Below are 24,621 nucleotides of genomic sequence, written 5' to 3' on the forward strand. Positions count from 1 at the left end.
GATATAACACTGCATTCTGACATTTTACTTTTGTATGGAATATACAACACTTTTCTGTTTAAGCAAGACTAGAGCTTGCTTGCTACAGTACTAGAGCTAAAAAACCCAGTGCAGAAAAAATTAGACCTACATTGGTCTTGCAAGAGTGACGCTGTAAAGAGCTTAATTTTCATCAAAACATAGCCCATGAGTACAATCTGGCTTTGTAAAAATGTTAATCTGTATCTGATTTCTGGTTATGAAAAAGTTCTGAGAAAAATGTTTCTTAAAAATTGCATAGTATTTATACAATACAAGGACCAATCTAACTGCAAGCTTATAATAAATAGTGGTAATACTGTTCATATAACTCTGAGCTGTTGCTGCAAAAACTACGACAAACATATGCAAAGTCTTCTCATTTAGAACATATCTAATTGTGGAATTTTCCAAGTATTACATCTAAACGTTATTTATACTTCCATAGGAGTATGCCAGATGACTTCAGCTGACTAAGAACAAAATTTGCCAACATAGTTTAACTTCATACAATAAATTATTTCAAATAATTAAATCATTTTCATTCATATAGCACTTTAAAGTATTCAAAGTGCTTTCTATATATTATTACCTTCTAGTCTTGACAGGAAGCTTCTAAGAACCTTACTGTTATTACTGCTAATAGGATTCAAAATCCCTTGAGGGAGAGCTGTGCACCATATATGCCTGGTTTCCAATACCTGGGGGTGGGAGTGGGGATGAGGAGAGGGGTAGAGCTAGAAAATAGAATGGGATGGGCAATATGAATCCCCAGGAGTGCATGTAGTTGATCACAAATGCTGAAATTTGGCAGAGTAAGCTCTAAATAAAGCTAGTTTTAAAAAATAAAAAAGGAAAAGAATGTTTTCCCAATTCTAGGAAAATACAGAAAATGTTATCCCCCACTGTCCTAACAGCCAGGAACCACGCTGAGACAAGGAATAGGTCTCTAGTGTTTATTACTGCTACATTAGACAGAAAATCCTAACAAACTGAAGAAGCGTGAGAAAAACCCAGACAGATAAACCCCAAAAGTTAAGGCGGGTCTGATCTGTGTCTCTTTGAATGGCTGCTTAACTCCTCAGCACTACGCATGCGTTTCCCCCCCTGGATAGGGGCCCCCTCCTGCTCACCATCAGTACTCATGACACCCACCTTTGTACCATTGCCCTACCTACTGCAGGAGGGTTCCCCCCCTGCAGAAAATTAGGGGTCACCTCTGGCCTCCAAAAGACCCCACCAGGGGCACAGGGGGGCGAAGGGAGAGAACAAAAAAAAGTCCAAGATGGTAACTGTGAATGCAGAATTTGTATTAAAAGGGGGCTGAATTTGTGGCTGCCATCTTGACTTTTTTGACCACTCCAAGGATGACCCTGGATCTCACCTTCTTAGCCTAATTTTTTCCCTATGTAATTCAAATGGTATCTTGGACATCTCAAGACTTTTTATTTTTTATTTAAACTAAGAGCATCAACATTAAAGGAAACATCACAACAAAAAATAAAAATAAATAAGTATTTGAGATAGTGAATTATTTATAGATAGAACTCAGCCACTGCACAAATCAATAATGTAATTTAATTGATTTTGGCGTATTTGATCTCAGCCAGTGTGTTCTGAATTCTGTAGTTTACCATACATCATATTGTATGAATTAGTACAATTTCAGCCTGTTCAATAAACCACAATGTGTGAACCCAGCCACTGAGTGGATTGTTGTTGTTTATTCGTTTAGTCGCTTCCGACTCTTCGTGACTTCATGGACCAGCCCACGCCAGAGCTTCCTGTCACTCGTCAACACCCCCAGTTCCCCCAGGGACGAGTCCGTCACCTCTAGAATATCATCCATCCACCTTGCCCTTCGTCGGCCCCTCTTCCGTTTGCCTTCCACTCTCCCTAGCATCAGCATCTTCTCCAGGGTGTCCTGTCTTCTCATTATGTGGCCAAACTATTTCAGTTTTACCTTTAATATCATTCCCTCAAGTGAGCAGTCTGGCTTGATTTCCTGGAGGATGGACTGGTTTGATCTTCTTGCAGTCCAAGGCACTCTCAGAATTTTCCTCCAACACCACAGTTCAAAAGCATCGATCTTCCTTCTCTCAGCCTTCCTTATGGTCCAGCTCTCGCAGCCATATGTTACTATGGGGAACACCATTGCTTTAACTATGTGGACCTTTGTTGTCAGTGTGATGTCTCTGCTCTTAACTATTTTATCGAGATTTGTCATCGCTCTTCTCCCAAGGGTTAAGCGTCTTCTGATTTCCTGACTGCAGTCAGCATCTGCAGTAATCTTCGCACCAAGAAATACAAAGTCTTTCACTGCTTCTACATTTTCTCCCTCTATCTGCCAGTTATCAATCAAGCTGGTTGCCATAATCTTGGTTTTTTTGAGGTTTAGCTGCAAGCCAGCTTTTGCACTTTCTTCTTTCACCTTCATCATAAGGCTCCTCAGTTCCTCTTTGCTTTCAGCCATCAAAGTGGTATCATCTGCATATCTGAGATTGTTAAGGTTTCTTCCAGCGATTTTAACTCCAGCCTTGGATTCCTCAAGCCCAGTATGTCGCATGATGTGTTCTGCGTACAAGTTGAATAGGTAGGGTGAGAGTATACAGCCCTGCCATACTCCTTTCCCAATCTTAAACCAGTCCGTTGTTCCGTGGTCTGTTCTTACTGTTGCTACTTGGTCGTTATACAGATCCTTCAGGAGCCATACAAGATGACTTGGTATCCCCATACCACTAAGAACTTGCCACAATTTGTTATGGTCCACACAGTCAAAGGCTTTAGAATAGTCAATAAAACAGAAATAGATGATTTTCTGAAACTCCCTGGCTTTTTCCATTATCCAGCGGATATTGGCAATTTGGTCCTGAGTTCCTCTGCCTTTTCTAAACCCAGCTTGTACATCTGGCAATTCTTGCTCCATGAATTGCTGAAGTCTACCTTGCAGGATCTTGAGCATTGCCTTACTGGCATGTGAAATGAGTGCCACGGTTCGATAGTTTGAACATTCTTTAGTGTTTCCCTTTTTTGGTATGGGGATATAAGTTGATTTTTTCCAATCTGATGGCCATTCTTGTGTTTTCCAAATTTGCTGGCATATAGCATGCATTACCTTGACAGCATCATCTTGCAAGATTTTGAACAGTTCAGCTGGGATGCCTTCGTCTCCTACTGCCTTGTTATTAGCAATGCTTCTTAAGGCCCATTCAACCTCACTCTTCAGGATGTCTGGCTCTAGCTCACTGACCGCACCGTCAAAGCTATCCCCAATATTGTTATCCTCCCTATACAGGTCTTCCGTATATTCTTGCCACCTTTTCTTGATCTCTTCTGTTAGGTCCTTGCCATCTTTGTTTTTGATCATACCCATTTTTGCCTGGAATTTACCTCCCATGTTTCTAATTTTCTGAAAGAGGTCTCTTGTCTTTCCTATTCTATTGTCTTCTTCCACTTCCGCGCATTGCTTGTTTAAAAATAATTCCTTATCTCTTCTGGCTAACCTCTGGAATGTTGCATGTAATTGGGCATATCTCCCCCTATCACTGTTGCCTTTTGCTTTCCTTCTTTCTTGGGCTACTTCTAGTGTCTCAGCAGACAGCCATTTTGCCTTCTTGGTTTTCTCTTTCTTTGGGATGTATTTTGTTGCCGCCTCCTGAACAATGTTGCAAACTTCTGTCCATAGTTCTTCCGGGACCCTATCTACTAAGTCCAGTCCCTTAAATCTATTCTTCACCTCCACTGCATATTCCTTAGGAATATTAGTGAGCTCATATCTAGCTGATCTGTGGGTCTTCCCTAATCTCTTGAGTCTGATCCTAAATTGTGCGATAAGAAGTTTGCGATCTGAACTACAGTCAGCTCCAGGTCTTGTTTTTACTGACTGTATAGATGTCCGCTGCAAAGGATGTAGTCAATCTGGTTTCGGTGTTGTCCATCTGGGGAAGTCCACGTATAAAGCCGTCTCTTAGGTTGCTGGAAGAGAGTGTTTGTTATGCACATTGAGTTGTCTTGGCAAAATTCTATCAGCCTATGTCCTGCTTCATTTTGTTTACCCAGGCCATGCTTACCTATAATTCCAGGTGTCATTTGACTGCCCACCTTAGCATTCCAGTCTCCCGTGATGAAAATAACATCTCTTTTAGGCGTGTTGTCCAGTAGGTGCTGCGGATCCTCATAGACCTGCTCTACTTCAGCTTCTTCAGCATCGGTGGTTGGGGCGTATATTTGGATCACTGTGATGTTAGATGGCTTGCCCTGAATTTGAATTGAATCATTCTATCGTTTTTTGGATTGTATCCAAGCACTGCTTTAGCCACTTTACTATTAATTTTGAAGGCTACTCCATTTCTTCTGTGGTCCAATTGTCCACAGTAGTAGATCTGGTGGTCATTTGATGTGAAGTGGCCCATTCCAGTCCATTTCAGTTCACTGACGCCCAGAATGTCTATCTTTAATCTTGACATCTCACCAATAACCACATCCAATTTGCCCTGACTCATAGATCTTACATTCCAGGTTCCAATGGTGTGTTGATCCTTAGAACATTGGATTCGCCGTTCACCACCAGCACCGTCGGCCGCTAGCCGTCCTTTCGGCTTTGAGCTAGCTGCGTCGTCACGTCTGGGGCTAGTTGAACTCATCCTCTGTTCCTCCCCAGTAGCATTTTGACCATCTTCCGACCTGGGGGTCTCATCTTCCGATGGCATACCGACATATCTCTGGTTGTACTGATCCATTGAGTTTTCACGGCAAGAATACTGGGGTGGGTTGCCATTACCTTCCCCAGGGATCGCATTTAGTCTGACCTCTGTCATGACCTTCCCGTCTTGGGTGGCCCTTCATGGTTTAGCTCATGGCATCATTGAGGTGCTCAAGCTCCAGCACCACAAGGTAACGATCCTTTGCTGCAGACTGAGTGGATAAATATACTCAAATATGACAAATATGACATATTGACAGTAAATACGACAAGTAAATCTTTTGTAGATATGACAAGTAAATCTGACAAAAAAATTTGTGTTATTTCATTTATCATATCATAAATTTTACTGATAGCATTTTCCTTACATAGGTTCTGCAGAATATATTAGAAAAAGTAGCTATTCTAATGAAATAATACATATAAATACCACTGGATAAAGAGAGAAAAGTTACAGTTCTCAAAGAAAGCATTTCCTATGGATTTATATTATAGCTATTCCTTACATGACATGTTATATTGAACATGATAATATAAAACACAAATATATTTGTATCTTATGTAAGTGGCTTAATGCATAAACATTTATTTTATAATATATTTAAGTGGCAAGGGAGAAAATGTTGTGGGACTCATTTCTAGAAATTTTGAACAAAAGGGCTATATTATATCTGGAAATTATTGGTGATAAAGATTCCTATATGATTGAGTATTATAACAGATGAAGATGGCAATCATTAATTTTTAATGTAAGCCTATGCACTCAAAAGTAATACCTGAATTCAAGGGTGTTTTTTGCTCATGTAATTCTGTACTAGTCGTTCATTGGTATCTCATGCTCGCAAACTACTATGCTCTTTGCATGGGGGTGGATGTGTATTTCATTAACACTAAAGGAAATTTAACCAAGTATGACTGTTGCTAATAAGGCTAAATTCTATTTTTATGTAAATAAACTCCATTATCACCAATAAGTTCTAGATAATGTGTACTAATTGGTTTCCTGGGCCAATTCAAGGTGCCAGTTATCATTCTTCATGGCTTAGGACCTGGTTATTTATAAAATAATGTCTCCAGATATGCCCATCCTTTAAGATCACACAGGATGTGCTGGCTCTAGGTCCTGTTGATTAAGCAGTGGGACCCAGAGACATGCCTTCTCTGTTGCTACTTCTGCCCAGTGGAATACCATTCCCTCTGAGATCTGTCTGCCCTGGCCCAGCTGTCCTTCAGAAATCTTGGCTTTACAAATGGGCCAAACGCTGAGAATATATGTGGTTCTGCTTGATTGATGTGTGGTTGGAAAGTTCTTGACTGTGTATTTCCCCAATGCATTGGTATTTCTGTATCTGGCTATGTGTTCTTCTGATGTTTTTAATTCTGCATGCTATCTTGAGTATTTTTGATTTTGTTGCCTTATAAATATAATACATCATTGTTTAATTAAAGGTATATGTTCTCGAATATGTCAAATTTATATTAGAATATCAACTAGCTTGGATCAGTCTCCTTTTCTTGATCCAGGAAAAGCTATGATTGGTATACCTACCAAAGCTGGTAATAGGCACTCCTGACTATGGAGGTCACTTGGCTCTACAGTGATGGTGATATTTCAGATCACCCCTTCCTCAAGCCATATACTTGTACTTTTTAAGTGAGTGCAAGCCCTTTTGGAACAGACAAACTTTCCTCCCGTCAATTCCCATGCTTGGGAACCATCCATTAACAATGTTTCCACATTATAGGAATCTCAGTTTATTAGCCCCCGTTCACCATATTATTGCATTCAAGGGTTCAGAAAATGCACAAAAAGAAAAAATCTTAGCGCACAATCTGAAAGACAATTCTCAGGTAGTTTCAAGAGGTATTCTCACAGCACCTAATTCTGGCCTTCAGAATACTGTAAGTAGCAACAAAATACACAATTATAGTTTAGTAGGTCAGCTTGCATTAATTAGTGAATCAAATAGGTTTATATATTTATTATTCACATTTCTATCACCGCCCATCTCCCCCTAAAAGTGGGACTCTGGGCGGTTTACAATAAAATTCACCTTAAAACCTGACATCATAAAATCACCAATATTAAAATAATATAAATATAAATATAAAATCCAAGTGGAAGATTTCCATTCCGTCGGGAGAACTCTACATCACCAGCCACCCCCAGGAAGAGCTATTACCCTTCCCATCCCAGGTGAGGCAGCAAAACCAGGTCTTCAAGCCCCTCTGGAAGGTCGGGAGCGAAGGGGCCTGCCTCACCTCAGGGGGTAGAATGGTCCACAGGGCGGGCGCCACTGCAGAGAAGGCCCGCCTCCTGGACCCCACCAGATGAAATTCTCTTACAGACGGGGTCTACAACATGCCCTCTCTGCATGATCGGGTGGGACGGGTTGATGTTATAGGGATGAGACGGTCCCTCAGGTAGCCTGGCCCCATGCCATGTAGGGCTTTAAAGGTAATAACCAACACCTTGAATTGGACCCGGAAGCAAACTGGAACCCAATGCAGCTCACTCAGTAGAGGTGTTAAATGTGCTGATCTTGGAGCACTCATCACTGTTCGCGCAGCCGCATTTTGGACCAACTGAAGTGTCCAGATACTCTTCAAGGGTAGCTCCATGTAGAGCACATTGCAGTAGTCTATATGGGAGATGACCAGGGCATGAGTGACTGTCCGGAGGGCATCTCGATCCAGGAAAGGGCATAACTGGCGCACAACCTGAAGTTGTGCAACGGCCCTCCTAGCCACGACTGCCACCTGCTCTTCGAGGAGTCGTGAGTCCAGGGGGACCCCCAAGTTACACACGGGTTCTGAATGGGGCAGTGCAACCCCATCCAGAACTAAAGATGACAACTTCCCGGATACCGAGGAGCCATCAATCCACAGCTACTCCGTCTTACCAGGGTTCAGCTGAAACCTGTTGCTCCCCATCCAGGCCCCCACAGCCCCCAGGCACTGAGAAAGGGCATTGACTGCATCACTTACTTCACCCGGGATGGAGATATATATCTGAGTATCATCAGCATACTGATGGTACCTCATCCCGTGGTGACAGATGACCTCACCCAGTGGTTTCATGTAGATGTTAAATAGGAGAGGGGAGAGAACCGAACCCTGTGGCACCCCACAAAGCAGGGGTCGAGGGTTGGATCTCTCATCTCCTATCACCACCAACTGGGACCGGCCCTGGAGGAAGGAGGTGAACCAGCGCAGAACCACGCCACCCACCCCCAACTCCCTGAGTCGTCCCAGAAGAATACCATGGTCGATGGTATCGAAAGCCGCTGAGAAATCAAGGAGAGCGAGGATGGATGCACTGCCTCCATCCCGCTCCCGCCAGAGATCATCCATAAGCATGACCCATGCAGTCTCTGTCCCATATCCCAGCCTGAAACCTGACTGAAAGGGGTCTAGATAATCCGTTTCATCCAGAATCCTCTGAAGTTGTAACGCCACCACTTTCTCAACCACCTTCCCCAAAAAGGGGAGGTGGGAGACTGGACGAAAGTTGTCTAGGAGGGTAGGGTCGAGCGATGGCTTTTTGAGGAGGGGGTGTACCAGCGCCTCTTTAAAGGCAATCGGAACCACTCCCTCCCTCAAAGATGCATTAACCATTGCCTGGACCCAACCACATGTCACCTCCCAGGCTGCTTTCACAAGCCAGGAAGGGCATGGGTCTAGATGACACGAGGTGGTGTTTACAATCCGGAGGATCCTGTCCACTTCCTCAGGCCCAACAGGATCAAACCGTTCCCAGATAACTGGGTAAGTACGTTCCCTCAGCATCTCCCCAGACTCTGCCCCATGCTTAGAGTCCAACTTGGATCGAATCTGAGCGATTTTACCCTGCAGATGCTCAGCAAATTCCTCCGCATGGCCCTGTAGGTGGGAGACAGAGCCCCCCCTACCTAATAACGATCGCGTAATTTTAAACAGGGCCGTTGGGCAGCATTCTGCGGATGCAATAAGAGTGGAGAAATACTGACGTTTTGCCGCTCTTACCGCCACAAGGTAGGCCCTAATAGCGGCTCTGGCTTGTGTTCGGTCAGATTCAGTCTTTGTCTTCCTCCAGCGGCGCTCTAGGCATCTCTTCACCCTCTTCAAAACCCGCAGTTCCTCCGTAAACCACGGGGAGTGCTGGGTTTGAGTGGGCGAGAGAGGCCGCACAGGCGCGATCCTGTCCAAGGCCCTGGCTGCTTCTCTATGCCAGGTTGCGGCCAGGACCTCCGCTGGACCATGCAGTAGATCCCCGGGTATAACCCCCAGCTCCTTCTGAAACCTCACTGGGTCCATCAGTCACCGGGGGTGGACCAACTGAATGGGTGTGCCTCCATGCGGAGGGGGGCAGCACAAGAGAATCTCAGGGCCACCAGGGCGTGGTCTGACCATGACAATGGAGACAGATCTACCTCTCCCCTCAGATCACATTGCCACTGCTCCGACAAGAAAACCAAGTCCGGCCACTGTCTCGAGTTGGGTCCTGAATGATCCGAGACAGGCCCATGGCTGCCATGGTAGCCATGAACTCCTGAGCCGCATCCGAGGCACGCCCCAGGAAAGGTAGGTTGAAGTCCCCCAAGACCATAAGCCTGGGGAACTCCACCACCAACCCTGAGACGACCTCAAGCAGCTCAGGCAGCGAGATTGCCACACAGCAGGGAGGCTGGTACAGCAGCAACACTCCCAACTGTTCTCGGGTGCCCAACTTGAGAAACAGGGACTCACAACCGGCTACCTGTGGAGCAGCACCCCTGAAGGCTACTAGAGATTCTCGGATGACAACTGCCAGCCCACCTCCCCTGCCCCGGTGTCACGGCTGGTGCCACACCTGAAACCCAGCCGGGCACATTTCTGAAAGGGTTACCCCCCCTTCATGACCCAGCCAGGTCTCGGTGATACACGCCAGGTCTGCCCCCTCCTCTGCAATCAAGTCACTTATAAGGGGGGCTTTGTTGTTGAGTGACCTGGCATTCAGAAGCAGTAGCTGGAGACCAGGGCCCTCAGGGATCTGCTGACCAGGACCTGGGTATGAACCTGGAGGGCTGGAACACGCTACCGGTAACAGACACCGGGAGCGTCTTCCCCGGAAATGGCCTACCCTCCAGTTCCCGTCGTAACATCCCCGGCCCGTCACCACCTCAATAGTGAAACCCGCCCTACAATCCCCAGAGTCGCCAGGCCCAGTTGCCTCCACTCCCGAACCACCGGCCACCCTGGGATAATGCAAGGGTCCCCTCCCCCATGCACACATTCTCCCACCCTCAGTCAACCTCAGGTGGAGGCAGGCCCTCCAGCGCACCAGCTCCTGCTCTCGGCGCTGTTGGAGCCTACCCCCCCATCCACTCACTCACCGTGTCCACCCCGCCACCACTCTCACTGGTCACGGGGGGGGCACCCCACCCATTTCTACCCACCTCCTGTCTCTCACTCAGGGGTGGGTACTCTTACACACCCCATTCAATCTTGGGCTCCCTCCGTGTACTCTCAACCCCGGAGGTAAGCCCACACTCACTCTGAGGGGCCCACCAAACCACTCTGCCGCTTCTAACAAATGAGCATTCCCCAGACCCCCACAGAGCCCGAGAACCCCGACAATCCCCAGTCCAACGATGTCTATGAGTGTTCCATCAGAGTCCTGCCAGAGATCACAAGGTCTACACAGGGGCCTGCGGTCCTCTGGTCCACACCATGGGACTCCACCTACAAGGCCTCCAGTCTTCTGCCACATTGTGGAGGCCATCCAGATCTGCCAGGGTCTCTCAGGTCTGGCAGGGTCCACCCAGGCCCACCGAAGATCTCCTGCGGTCAACCTGGGTCCACCGCTGTCCCAAGGAAGCCGTGCCCCACCGTTTCCCATGAAGGGCCTGCCGCATTCTCTCCAGAATCTTACACACACTGCCGCGTTCTATCAGGCATCCGCCAGGGCCTCTGAGTCCAACCAGGCATCCAGGGTCCACCCGGGTCTGCAGAGGTCTCCCCGAATCCACGGGAGGCTCCCTCATCCACAGAGGCTCCACAGAGTCAGCAGCCGCCCCAAAGGTCCGCTGTGTTCCTCCGCTCCACCGCGCTCTGCTGCTCCACTGGGGGGGGGGTTCCCGCTGCCTCCAATCCCGGCTGCAGGCATCAAGGCCAGAGAACAGCTGCCCCAAAGGTCCACCGCGTTCCTCCACTCCGCTCCACTGCGTTCTGCTGCTCCACCTGGGGGGGGGGCTCCCGCTGCCTCCAATGCCGGCTGCAGGTGTCAAGGCCAGAGAACAGCCGCCCCAAAGGTCCGCCACGTTCCTCCGCTCCGCCGCGCTCTGCTGCTCCACCCGGGGGGGGGGGGCTCCCACTGCCTCCAATGCCAACTGCAGGCATCAAGGCCAGAGAACCCAAAATTTCAACGGGGTCTGTCTGTCCTCCCCAAGCCCCCCACGAGGGAAGGGGCTGGTAACAAGGCCCGCAGGGCTCTCAGCGACCCGAATCCTCCCCCCCAGGAGCCGCGATCAGCGTCTGCTCCCAGTCGCCATCTTGGATGTTCCCTATATATTGGTTAATACATTAAAAAGCTTTGATAAACTAAGATGGTATCCTCAGTGAACCAGACATCAGATTTTAATATTTATACTTTAATAGTATAGTTCTATATACTATTCACATGGTAATTGGGAGATGGATATTCTGGGTATGTGAATATCCTTTTGGATTTGAGGATGAAACACCCAGGGGAAATATATAAATCAACTCCCATTGGAGTTTTTATCCCCTTTATTATTATAAAAGCAATGTACAAAATATAGCTTTTTCTTCTAGATAGCTAAGTGTGGTCCTCTGCTTTATAATAAGAATGGCTGTAAATTAGTGCTTTCATTTTCATCCTTTTGTTTGTCATCCTCCTTTCAGACATTGTATTCCAAACTCTTGATTTGAATTTGTAGCAGGATTGATTTGACTTTGGATGGATTCCCAGACATCAGTGTATGGGAAATTAGATTTTCCGTGACACCTCTCTTTGCAGGTGGCTTTTGCAAACACTGGTGACCGGTGTATATACTTGGGGACCTTTTCTACCCCTCGACAAACACCAAATGGCTCACTTCTCAGTTAACCCTCCTTGCTCTGTCACTACTAGCTCTAATGTATTGGTGTTGGCTTAGCCTGGCTGGTGCTTGCTTGGATGAACTTAATTTACACTGCCTCTGGCTGAGTTGATTTGTCATGCTGTAAACTTCTTAATAACAGCCAGGGATTAGGTGAGTAATTAGGAATTACTTAATTACTTAATTAATTAATTAGGAATTAGCCAGAGAACACTTGCCTTATAACCCAGACAGGTTCAACTGTAAGCAAAGAGAGAAAGCAGATTTAGAACCATCAGAGTTATCTATAATAGTCCAGAATTTGAATGCTAGAGAATGACATCAGCCGGTCTAAATATCAAGCTGAGGGTTGATGTGCAGTGCAAGGAGCAAGAGCAATAGGGATGCAGGTCCGCAACAAAGGGCAGGGACTGGAGGTTGCTCTTCTATAGCCCCAGTGGCTGGTAGGACTAGATTAGAGTTCCCCTCCCCTGAAAATGGGTTGATAGCCTTTGCTCAGTTCTTTGTAGCTGACAGCAAGGGCCTAGGCAAGATGCCCAGCCAGAAGCAGAATCAAATTTCAGTTGTTCAGACTCATTGGCTTCTGCAGGTGTCTGATTGCCTGCTACCTCTTCAGGTTGCAGGCCTGCCAGTCTACCTCTTTAGCCCCTGACTCAGAGGATTCAGACAAGACTGTAACACATTAGAACTCTGGACTGTTACAGACAGCACTCCTCTCTCTGCCTCTGCCTTTCTCCTCCTAGCAGATTTTATTTATTTATTTATTTGATTTCTATAGCTGCCCATCTCAACAAGTGACTCTGGCTGGCTAATGACAGATTGCTGATGACTCACGTTTCAAGCAAGTTTTAAGTCCTCACTGGCTATTTATTTAAAAGATTGGTATGGTCACCCATCTTAAACAACTCTGGGCGGCTCACAACAGCAATAAAACCCAGTAACTATAAAACAGGACCATAAAACCATAAAACAACCCCCCCAGCACCTTAATCATCTTCTTAGGATGCCCCGCAGCAAGCTCCAATTACCCTCATTCCATTCTTCCTACCGTACCGTACCCTATCCCAGCCCCTTGGCAAAAAGCCAGTCCTGATGGCCTTCTGAGGTGGGTAGCTGCCGAATCGCCAGAGGGAGGGTGTTCCATAAGGTAGGAGTAGTCATGAAAAGGCATGCTTCTCAGGTCCCACTAGGTGGCAGGATTTCAGGGAAGGGATCTGGAGTGTGCCTGCCCTGTCTGACCTGGTGGGATGGTCAGATATTCTTAGGGAGAGGCAGTCCTACAAATAAACAGGTCCCATGCCATGTAGGGCTTTTAAGGTGATAACCAACACCTTGAAGTGCACCTGGAAGGAAAACTGGGGGCCAGTGCAGCTCATGCAATAGAGGTGTAATGTGGGCAAACCTAGGAACACCCAGTACTGTAAGCACCGCTGCATTCTGGACCAGTTGTAACTTGTGAGTGGTCTTCAACATAATTATATACATTGCCCTGAGCATTCTTTGTAATAAAACTTATATTACTTTGTTGTCACTATTTCAACTGAGAGGTCAATAAGGCCAATACCAGTTTTTTTCCCCTCATTCCTAATGTCTTTCTTGGTCTGCTTGAATCCATGTCTGGTGCTCTTCAAGCTCTTTGCCCAAAGACTCTCAACCCATTGCTGTCACTGCCACTCTAATGGGCCCGGTGGATATGTAATTTCATCAAGATTGCAGTTCAAAGCCACAGGTTGGAGAATGTTGGAAGTGATTCTGCCATGAGTTCTGGGCTGGCTCTTTGGGATTTGGCTTAGCAAACTCCTTATCCAGTTACTCTTTCTTGATAAATGAGGATTCATCCCCCATGTCATAACAGTAGCTTTGCACATTCTCTACTGTATTTAAAATTGATAAAATAATTCTAATATCCTATCTGGATTAGCTTGCAAAGCATAAGCAAGCCAACATGCACATAACAAAGTCAGAGGCCCTGTAGATGGTTTTTAGATGAGGAGGGATAAAAGTACTCCAATATTAAATTAAAATTAAGTTTTACTGAAAAGAATAGTTCATGAACATTGCAGAACAGAAGAGCAAGACATTTGCTACCCTCCTTTTGTCACACACACCATACGCATAGGAGCTTACCTTTCATAGTTGAATATTCTTTCCAAAGTACAGTAGACTCTCAGTTAACCGGCACCCATGAGGATTGGTAGATGCTGGATAAATGTAGTTTCTGGTTGCTTGACATTTACTATTAAATTTTATTTAAAGTATTGTTTATTCGATTTTTTTTTGCTGGTTGCTTGAGAGTGAGTTCTGGTTGCTCAAGAATGAGTTCCGGTTACTGTATTATTTATTCAATTTTTTTTGGGGGGGGGGTTGCTTGAGAGTTCTGGTTGCTTGAGTTCCAGTTAACTGAGAGTCTACTGTATATTAAGAAAACTGCTGCAGTTAATTGTTGGTTCTGAGTGCGGCACATCTTTCTCTCTCCTTGAGGCCTTTAGCTTTTTACATTTAAAAGATACCCTTCAAAGACCAATTAAATTTTCTCTAAAACCCAACATGGCTGCTTTAATGAATCACAGCCAACTACTGCATACACACTTTTGTATGCTCCAAAGCATCTCTTCCAAACGGAATCCAACACACTGGACAGCCTCAGTAAGCAGTGTTGTCTCAGTGCAATAAAAAATGTTGCTTTTCCAGAGATTCTAATCACAGGAAGGAAGCCCAACACACACAAACACATGAATTATTTCAGTATTCAAATTAAAAGCAAAAAACAGAGTATACAGTCATAATGCCATCATTATGCTGGAGATCCAGTCCAATGGCATTGGCTCTTCAGCACCTCATGACTTACTGATCATAAGGGGAAGCACAGAGTAGATAGAGAATCAGGGATTTACAGTGTGTTTACTCTTTGTCGATCACTTTGACTGCTCTTTATATAACAGGTTGCTTATCTAAGGTAACTTTTTTCTGCTTCCTTCCCAGGAATGCAAACACAGAGCACATGCTCTTTGACTCTTCTTTCAGGATGCAGTTAGCCATGTGCTAGGCTTTGCCTATCCTTGCTGTGGTTAAAAGACATACTCTCAGGAACATTTACTGTACAATCGCACACAGAACACTTAAATCTCCAATATGCTACCCTTCCATGAACTAGAAAAATCTTTGAGAAGGACTGTAATTTAGATAGAAGTCATTCTGCTGGGATATATCAAAGGGATATAGTTGTGACTGTTTTTTTAGAACTGTGCTTATTACTTAACAGGCAGGGGGTGTTTAACATCTGAGTTGTAGAACTCAAATACATATATAATTAAAATAGTATAGGTAAAGGTAAAGGTTTCCCTTGATGTAAAGTCCAGTCGAGTCCGACTCTAGGGGGCGGTGCTCATCTCCGTTTCTAAGCCTTGGAGCCGGCGTTGTCCATAGGCCACTTCCGGGTCACGTGGCCAGCGTGACGACACGGAACGCCGTTACCTTCCCGCCGAAGCGGTACCTATTGATCTACTCACATTTGCATGTTTTCGAACTGCTAGGTGAGCAGGAGCTGGGACTAGCAACGGGAGCTCACCCCGCCGCGCAGTTTCGAACCGCCGACCTTCCGATCGACAGCTCAGCGGTTTAACCCGCAGCGCCACCGCGTCCCTTTAAAATAGTATATTTTTTGTAATATCATTAAAGAAGCTATTTATAATATAGTTCAAAATCCCCCTTGACAGTCCTCCTTGCTGTTACAATACCTGTCTAAAGGATTTAAGTGGCCTTACAATACATTGCTTTGTATTTGCTTGTTTTTGCTGATTATTTTTCTGTAAGTAAACAGAAAACTATTTTCCTATACTACTTGAGCATCCTCGCGTTTGTTTACTTTGTATCTAATTTCTGGTCATTTGCTGATTTAGCTTCTTTAAGAGTCCCTCACTTAATACATTTTCTACTTTGTTAACAATTAAGGGTGGCCTTTCTAAGAATTTTTGCTGCATTATGGAACATGGATTGCCATCTTAACTGGAATTATTGCTTTCCTAGTGTAATTTAGCTTTAGGATTTATTTCCTTAAAAAGACTTGGTGTCTAGAGTTTTTAGAGAAACCACTATATAGGATGATTTATGATAGTAGGCATACTGAAATCTTTCTGGTTTCATGGAGAGTTTTAAATCCAATATTACTTACCGTCACAAACTTTCTAGTATTTTAAAATCTGATTATTATTTTTAAAGCAGCTATATATGAAATTAATCTTTTGGGCTGCAGTTTTGATATTAGATAAACCAGTCAATAATCCAGCAGGCAAATTTGCCAGTAACCAGTCATTTATGAATTTATGAAACCATCAGAGGTTTTCTAGAAGTTGCATTTTTTATGAGATTCATTCATTTTGAATGTCTTCTTTCAGTGGTATTCCCACCTTGCCCCATAAGTACAGTTTTAAGCAGTTTTGTTCCAAGGAACAACTTCTATATTATGTTTTTATCTTGTACAACACAAAGCAATTTCTATGTACCTTAAAATGTAACCTCACCGACATCTGTGAATGCAATAAATACATCTTTATTGTATGATATAAATATACAAGAAGCAAAAAAAAAAAATGCCTCCCATGCCATTATGGATTAGAATAATATACATATATAAAGGATGTTTCATATCACAACAGCCTTAATTATTTAAATGGATATGAGTAAACTCAGAGTTTGTTTCTTTCCTTCCCTCCTTCCTTCTTCCCTCAAGTCTTTCAAGACTTGTGTTTGATCCCCCGAGTCCCTTTCAAAAGTTGTAATTTTCAACACGGCGTAAGAGGAAATTATTAAGTAATGTCCTGTTCAGACTATGCAACCAGGCAGAGTAATATCAAAACTACTCTTTATTAATAACTATTTACAATAAATAAGTCCTTGATATACGAAGACTTGGGTTCAATGAGCCCAACTGGAACACAACAAGGCAGTGGACAGGACTTCTAACTGGAACTGGAGGCAGAACGAGACTGGAACGCAAGGTGCTGATGAACTGAAGGCAACAGGTCTCAAACTGGAACAATACTGGAACTGGTCTGGCGCTGGATCACTGGGTAGGTGGAGACTTGCATTGGACTGGAAGCAGCAACTGGAACCTCGAAGCAGGACTAGGAACTGGGAACAAGGCTGGACTTGACTAGAAACTCTGGACTGGGTTGAAGACTTGAAGCAAGACTGGAACTTGAAGCAAGGCTAGACTCGGTTGAGAGCCCTGGACTAGGCTGAATTCTCTGGACTGGAGACTTGGAGCAAGGCTGGAAACTCGGAACAAGACTGGACTCAGCTGGAAACCCTGGACTGGGCTGGGTACCAGATCCTGAACAAGATAGGTGTGAAATGCCTGGACACAACTGAGCACACGAAGCATGGTTGGCCGAAACTGAAGGCATGCGGTGGTGCTGGAGTTTCCAGGTATGAAGAAGCCGCTTGGGAGATCACAGTTTCAAGACTGGAAGCAAAACTGAGACTGCTGGGCTTGGAGGACCGGTTGTCTCTGGCAGCTCGCTCTTTGCACATCTGCCTTTTATGCTGATCCTTTGAGCGTCTGGACCCTTCTGCAGCCAGTCAGGCTGCCTTCTCCTTCACACGCTTTTCTGCCCATTGTTGGCGCGTGCTGATTGGAGAATTCGAATCCTCCCCTGAATCTTGATCAATCAGTGCCTTGGACTCTTCCCACGCTGCTGACTCATCCTGGAGTTTTGTTTTCCTGGTTTCAGCCCGGTTAGTTTCCAATTCTTCCTCTGACTCCGAAAGAGTTTCACTTTCCGAATCAGAGGCAGGCTTGACTCTGACAAGTAAATGGGATATAACAGCTTTTGGTCTTTTACTCTTCACTTCTTTGACCTGACTCTATCTACTTTTTGAAGTGCCACCCCAACATGGTAAATGTAGCCTCCATTAAAAAAGTTGTACATACTTGATTTTTGGTAATGACATACAAGTAAAATTATATATCAGCAATCTAAATGATTTTTGGCATAGATCTAGACAAAAGTGCAAAAGAATGCTTGCTGGTGGATTTTGTATGAAAAATGCAGCAGTAAATGTTTGGAAACTAGGGTGGGGGAATTACTCAAGACACTTTGCCTGTTTTCCCAGAGAATGTATTTTTTTATATTTAAACTTCACTATTATTTTCCCTAGTTTTGTTGAAAATAGTCCCTATTTAGACCAAAGAAAACATCTTTTAGAAATTTCTCTCACACCATGTATGTGATATGGGCAAATATCCTGATCCTGTATTGGATACTGCAATATATTCTGATAACAGGGATTTAAAATTGTGTAGTGAAAAAGATGTAAGACTGGGGACAGCTCCTAGTTCTAAGAGCTCTTTCATTGAGAAAGTGATCCTCCTCTAGTCAACTATTTGATCTGGTTTGTTACATCATATGACAGTCTTCCAAATGCCTTTGAATCTAGATTAAAAATCTTCACCTTCACGAAATGTTATGCTTCCTATGTCTTTTTTAAATTTTCCTTTTACACACAAGCTATTATTTCTCTGAATCCTATTTTAATAAATGATAATGTCTATACTTGTATAGTTCTGCAAAGTATTGTGTTTATATAGTACATGACATTTTAAATTTTTTTTGTCATGTTTCCATTAGAATAGAGTTATGTATGATAACAAATTTGCCACATGAAAATCATCCACTTAATATTTGTAATTATAAAAATATCCACTTAATATCTGTAGGTATAAAAAGAGCTAAAATGATAAAGTATCTAAGATGTATCTGATGTTCTAATGTATCTCTAGCACACTTAACCATTATATTCACCATTTTATTTCATTATTTGATCTAATGATCAAATAATGAAATAAATTATTTTTAGGACTGGTCATTTGATGCACAGATTTTCTGAATTATGGTATCTTACAGGGTTTGCCCTATGCTCTTTTATCTGCATTATATATATCCCATGCCTACATTAGTGATTTTACGATTGAAAGGACTGATTGGATCCACATTTGCTTCACCAAAAAAACTGATCATTCAATTCATTAAGTTCTTCCTTGCATTTCTAACGTTGTAAACCAGTGTGACTTCTTCTTAGGAAAGCTAATATTCAAATGAAAGAATAGCCATCTATGACATAGGAGTAACTAGACAAAACTTGGTAGGTGCTTACTTAGAGCCAGGCTGAAGAGTTGCTCAGCTTTCATGTGTAAATCAATATTCAGACTAAAGCTACCTCCCTCAGGCCTACTGTGATGGGATCCGGGTATTTGTGGCTCTGAGGAAGTAGCCTTTGGGGTCATCATTTTGGACACACCTAATTACTCTCACCAGTCCAACCTCACAAAAAATGATTCACAGCTACTTTGTATAGTTACATTCTACCAATATGATCTGCTAAAATAATCTGAATGTTATCGCTCAAATATAGATATTTTATCAACCAGGTTATAATTTTCACAATTATAGGTAAGGATTGATATATGGCCATTGTGCAATCGATACTACTGATACAGATGCAAAGGCAGAGCAGTAAGAGATAAAGGGAGCAGTTATTTCTGGCTCTCTCTTGAATTTATTGCTAGTATTTAACCAACATTACCTCTTTTGTTGACATAACATGCGGTCACTGAATATGCATTTTACTTCTGATAAAGTCCCAGTTTCTATTACCTCCAATTCTTGTTCTCCAACTCTATCACATTCCAAAACCACCCACTGAAACAATATGTTGCTTAAGAAATAAGTCCCTGAGAAATCAGTGTGACTTACTCTTCCATGCATGTATATATAGGTTTCCAAACTTGGTTGTCCAGTCCATTGTTCTTGCTACTAGTCATCCTCTTCTCTTTCCTTTCACTTTTCCCAACATTATAGATTTGTCAATGGAGCTGGGCCTTTGCATAATGTATTCGAAGTATGACAATTTGAACTTGGTCATTTGTACCTCAAGTGAGAACTCTGGATTGATTCGTTCGATGATCCATTCTTAGCTATCCATATTTCAACTCAAGAGTCTTTTTCAACTTCAAAGTTTAAAAGCATCAATACTCTTCCTATGCTGGATCTTCAAAGTCCAACTTTTGCTTCCAAAGAGAGTCCCATGATTTCCTGCATGATTCTGATATTTACAGGCATGAATATTTCACAGTATCTGAATATCATTTCATTCCTACCATACTAAGTAATAGTCTGCAGCATATTTCTTGACTGCTTGTTCCTTTGCTATTGGTGGTTGATATTAAAAGACAGAAGTTATCCATCATTTTAACCAGCCTTAGAATTGGCAATGATATTAATCTACCTGTTGTCATTAATTTGGTGTTCTTTATAATATCATCTCATTTTTTCACTATGCTCCTTGACTTTCATTACCAGAGCTTGCAGATTATTTGCATTTTCAACTATCAGAGTAGAGTTATCTAGGCCTACTTACAGGGAAGCTGAATAAAATAGCATAGTGTATTATGTTCATTAAGCAACTCAGTTCAATGCACTACGAACAATTTTATAATTACAATAGTAATTGCATAATTTTATAAAGTTGAAATATTTATCTGTGGACTTTATTTAAGCTATTTATATCTTACTACTTCTTGTTCATAAGGCAAACAATATCTTATGATTCAGACTGATTGTTGAAGTGACTGTAGGAAAAAATAAAGAGGGAGAACTGATTCTGCTTTGTCTTAGTACTTGTGAAACTCACATACCCTTTTGAAGGTTAGAATTAAAGGATCTTCTGGGCCTCCCCATTGGGAAAACAAGCTATACAGGATATACATTAGTATACAGGTGGTCCTTGCTTAGCGACCACAATTGGGACTGACCTGGTCGCTAAGCAAAAAATGGTGTGACTGCAATGGGCTTACGACCTTACTTTCCCTTCGGTCGTTAAGCAAAATACCGTGGTCACTACACAGAACATCACATGACTGTGACATACAATTTTACTTCAGCCTTCTCTATTACCTCTGCTTGTCGCAAGCCAATTGTGAAGCATGCAAATAGTGATCACATGACCATGTGACACTGTGATGACTGTAAATGTGCACCAATTGCCAAGTGCCCAAACGGCGATCACATGTCTATGGGACGCTGCAACGGTTATAAATGCAAGGATTGGTCGTAAAGCTGTATGTTTTATACCACTGTAACTTTGAATGGTTGATAAATAGGGCAGTCAGTAAGAGAGGACTATCTGTACAGTAAAAGGGAAGGGAACTCTGCTCTGGATGAGGAACAGAAGACAGTTTATCACTGCAAGAGTAAAGGTGGCAGATATCTGGTAGCTGTTTCCTACTCTTATTTATTTCCCTAAGAAGTCTTGAGTAGCCATGCTGAATCTCTTCCCATCCAGTACACTATTGGTTTATTCTAGATCACTCCATAATAAAATACTTATATTGTCATATGATCATGAATAAAAGGACTGACTTGGAATCTGTTGTTGTTTATTCGTTCAGTCACTTCCGACGCTTCGTGATTTCATGGACCAGTCCACACCAAAGCTTCCTGTCGGTCGTCAACACCCCCAGCTCCCCCAGGGATGGGTCCGTCACCTCTAGAATATCATCCATCCATCTTGCCCTTGGTCGGCCCCCCTTCCTTTTGCCCTCCACTCTCCCTAGCATCAGCATCTTCTCCAGGGTGTCCTGTCTTCTCATTATGTGGCCAAAGTATTTCAGTTTTGCCTTTAATATCAGTCCCTCAAGTGAGCAGTCTGGCTTTATTTCCTGGAGGATGGACTGGTTTGATCTTCTTGCAGTCCAAGGCACTCTCAGAATTTTCCTCCAACACCACAGTTCAAAAGCATCGAGCTTCCTTCTCTCAGCCTTCCTTATGGTCCAGCTCTCGCAGCCATATGTTACTACTGGGAGTACCATTGCTTTAACTATGCGGACCTTTGTTGTCAGTGTGATGTCTCTGCTCTTAACTATTTTATCGAGATTGGTCATTGCTCTTCTCCCAAGGGTTAAGCGTCTTCTGATTTCCTGACTGCAGTCAGCATCTGCAGTAATCTTCGCACCTAGAAATACAAAGTCTTTCACTGCTTCTACATTTTCTCTATTTGCCAGTTATCATTCAGGCTGGTTGCCATAATCTTGGTTTTTTTGAGGTTTAGCTGCAAGCCAGCTTTTGCACTTTCTTCTCTCACCTTCATCATAAGGCTCCTCAGTTCCTCTTCGCTTTCAGCCATCAAAGTGGTATCATCTGCATATCTGAGATTGTTAATGTTTCTTCCAGCGACTTTAACTCCAGCCTTGGATTCCTCAAGCCCAGCATGTCGCATGATGTGTTCTGCGTACAAGTTGAATAGGTAGGGTGAGAGTATACAACCCTGCCGTACTCCTTTCCCAATCTTAAACCAGTCCGTTGTTCCGTGGTCTGTCCTTACTGTTGCTACTTGGTCATTATACAGATTCTTCAGGAGGCATACAAGATGACTTGGTATCCCCATACCACTAAGAACTTGCCACAATTTGTTATGGTCCACACAGTCAAAGGCTTTAGAAGAGTCAATAAAACAGAAATAGATGTTTTTCTGAAACTCCCTGGCTTTTTCCATTATCCAGTGGATATTGGCAATTTGGTCCCTAGTTCCTCTGCCTTTTCTAAACCCAGCTTGTACATCTGGCAATTCTCGCTCCATGAATTGCTGAAGTCTACCTTGCAGGATCTTGAGCATTACCTTACTGGCATGTGAAATGAGTGCCACGGTTCGATAGTTTGAACATTCTTTAGTGTTTCCCTTTTTTGGTATGGGGATATAAGTTGATTTTTTCCAGTCGGATGGCCATTCTTGTGTTTTCCAAATTTGCTGGCATATAGCATGCATTACCTTGACAGCATCATCTTGCAAGATTTTGAACAGTTCAGCTGGGATGCCGTCGTCTCCTGCTGCCTTGTTATTAGCAATGCTTCTTAAGGACCATTCAACCTCACTCTTCAGGATGTCTGGCTCTAGCTCACTGACCACACCATCAAAGCTATCCCCGATATTGTTATCCTTCCTATACAGGTCTTCTGTATATTCTTGCCACTTTTTCTTGATCTCTTCTTCTTCTGTTAGGTCCTTGCCATCTTTGTTTTTGATCATACCCATTTTTGCCTGGAATTTACCTCCCATGTTTCTAATTTTCTGGAAGAGGTCTCTTGTCCTTCCTATTCTATCGTCTTCTTCCACTTCTGCGCATTGCTTGTTTAAAAATAATTCCTTATCTCTTCTGGCTAACCTCTGGAATTTTGCATTTAATTGGGCATATCTCCCCCTATCACTGTTGCCTTTTGCTTTCCTTCTTTCTTGGGCTACTTCTAGTGTCTCAGCAGACAGCCATTTTGCCTTCTTGGTTTTCTCTTTCTTTGGGATGTATTTTGTTGCCGCCTCCTGAACAATGTTGCGAACTTCTGTCCATAGTTCTTCCGGGACCCTATCTACTAAGTCCAGTCCCTTAAATCTATTCTGATTTCGGAGTTGTCCATCTGGTGAAGTCCATGTATAAAGCCGTCTCTTAGGTTGTTGGAAGAGAGTGTTTGTTATGCAGAGTGAGTTGTCTTGGCAAAATTCTATCAGCCTATGTCCTGCTTCGTTTTGTTCTCCCAGGCCATGCTTACCTGTAATTCCAGGTGTCATCTGACTGCCCACCTTAGTATTCCATGGAATCTGTTACTAAGACTTAATTGGGTATGATCACTCATGCAATTATCAAATATACATGTAAGAAAATAGTAGATCTTATGCTGTAGAATCATTTGGTCAAAGTCATATGTATCAAGTATAGTTTAGTGACAAATTTGTGATCAGGAATAATTTTATACTTGTTCATATTTGGGGCATACTATAAGTAAAGGCTTAGATACTAAGAAAGGTAACATTTCTCAGCATCCCTTTTTCTAGTCACTTACAACTTCCAAAAACCCTCTCCAGAACAGAGATGGAACGAGACAAGCTAGTGGGGCAAGCCTAGAAGAAGAAACATTGTTTCTGCAAATTTAAACTACCTTAAAAACCAAGCTGTCTGTCTGTCTGTCTGAGAGAGAGAGGAAGAGAGAAAGTTCAACAGGATGAACATCTGAATTGGTATAATTATTTCAGGGGTACCTGAACTAGGCTCCAAAAATGCTGACAACAAGGGTTGCAAAGAGGTTTTTGTATCTCATTCCTTCCATCTACTGGTCATCTAGATTCTTGCAGCTCAGAACATGTAGCTCTAAATTATTTGTAAGAATAAAAAGTAATTTGCAAATACATCCATGATGAAATTACATGAAGCAAAGAAGGATCTCTAATGGTCTTCTGAATGTTGCAATACATTCTAACCGTTTGTTGTTGCTGGGTCTCCTGGGATATAAGGAGGGGAGTGGGAAAGATTGCAATACTGAGGGAATTAATTAAAAGATGTTTATTTGAGACAAAGATGAAATATGGTAGCAAACATAATTACACGAAAAGTATTTTTTCTTGTATCTCCTCCTTCTAAAAAGAAAGCAATTGGGAAACAGAGGAAACAGCATCTGGGTAACAATGCTTTCTATGTGTAAAAGTAATAGAAAGCATACTTATATTGCTCAGTTATACTGATCAACGCTACACATTTAGTAGCCTCTCTTTAAAAAAAACACACAAATTAGTACAGAGATGTTGCCTTAAAGAAATTTAAAATGGGGAAAGATTATCTCCATTAGTAATGGCAAGAATGTTAACGTTCCTGGTTATAAACAGAAGTTCATTTTCTAAAACACCACAAGACCTAGAATTCTTACCCTGTTGCTGACATAAGATTACTACTGAATTAAAGGCTGAAGCAGTGCTGCCATCTTTTGACTAGCCAAAAGA

The sequence above is a fragment of the Candoia aspera genome, chromosome 3 (assembly GCF_035149785.1).
Source record: "Candoia aspera isolate rCanAsp1 chromosome 3, rCanAsp1.hap2, whole genome shotgun sequence".
Classification (NCBI taxonomy): Eukaryota; Metazoa; Chordata; class Lepidosauria; order Squamata; family Boidae; genus Candoia; species Candoia aspera.